Below are 1,532 nucleotides of genomic sequence, written 5' to 3'. Positions count from 1 at the left end.
TCTTTTCAATTTTGCACATTAGACAAACACTTTCCTGGTGTATCCTCACATGAATTCTCAACCACAGATTGAGTGAGCGCAGAGGCCTTTGTAAGAGTGATTGAAATTGAGCTGAACTCATAGAGAACTGAAGGTGTGTGAGAATTGTACGTGAATCTTCTCTCTCCTGAGTGCATGTCCACAGGTCCCTCTCATCTGCTCAAGAGTGGAGTGTGAAATATCACACACTCCCGAGCTCCCTGGAGACCTAATGTCTGCTGTAGCAGCTCCTTTAAGACCTGACATTTACAACAATACACGCTAGATGGACAGGTCAGCTGTCCTCCAAAGGAACTATGGACATTTTTTCTTCCTTTTTCTTATATTTTCATTTGGCCACCAGTGAATGCAGCCAAATGGATATATTCCACATTAAACAGATTGCAAATCTAGCATATTAGAAGTGTTATAATATATTTATTACTGTATAATCAGAGTGGTTTTCATTATTTCACACAGAGTATCAAGAGTGTGTGTGTGTGTGTGTGTGTGTGTGTGTGCATTTACTGCCAGTCAAAGTTGGGACATTGTGGATGTTCTCTTTATCTTATTTAAGAGAACTACTTTTAGGGTAAAATTAAAATAAGTTAATTGATATCAAACAAAAAGGCAGGAATTATCTAGATCGAAATATCAAATTAACTACTTAAAATTAATTTTGTAGACATAAAACATAAAATGTGCTTACATACAAATTTCTTTACAAAACCAAAAACGAATGTAAAAAATGTAATTAATGAGTTGACCCTATTAGTACACAAGAAATTGTTCAGTCCTGTTTAAAAGCATATCAGGATGCTCCTAATAAAGTCTGTCAAGAGAATGTTCAGGTTATGCTGAACTTTAATCTTAAATATACAATTTTAAATAAGTTTTAATTGATCTGTGGTCACAGCACAGGCCATACACTTCCAGTGATGATATTTCATAGTTTATATGACTTTATTTTTACTATTTTCCTCGTTTTCGAATAATGAAAAAAGAATAAGCATGCATGTCTGACATTTTGGCTGTACAATAATATTATTATAAAATGAGTCATGAGGAAAAGGGAGTTATGTTAAAGTCCTTAATGTTATAATTTGCAGCCATCTTGGTTATATTTTGATTTTTGATTTTGGTTATATTTCCAATCAAGCAAGTGAACATATAGGGAAAAGCAAAAATCTTAAAATGAAATGGCAAGTTTAAGGCTCTTTAATCATGCTTTTTAATATACTGTATATATATATATATATATATATATGTGTGTGTGTGTGTGTGTGTGTGTGTGTGTGTGTGTGTGTGTGTGTGTATTCAGGTTGGTCTTGCTAATGTAAGATGAAGTAATGCATTGACAAAATTGGTTCATAACTGAAAAGCAGGAGATACTCTTAAAGACAGCAAGTTGAGTGCATTTATTTTTTTTGCTTTTTTAAAGATCATTATTTTGTGTATTTGGTGTAACAGAATATGTTGACATGCTTTAATGTTCAAAAAACACATTATTTTTC

The sequence above is a fragment of the Sinocyclocheilus grahami genome, unplaced genomic scaffold (genome assembly GCF_001515645.1).
Source record: "Sinocyclocheilus grahami isolate Dianchi unplaced genomic scaffold, SAMN03320097.WGS_v1.1 scaffold154.1, whole genome shotgun sequence".
Classification (NCBI taxonomy): Eukaryota; Metazoa; Chordata; class Actinopteri; order Cypriniformes; family Cyprinidae; genus Sinocyclocheilus; species Sinocyclocheilus grahami.
This window is presented reverse-complemented; position numbering follows the sequence as displayed.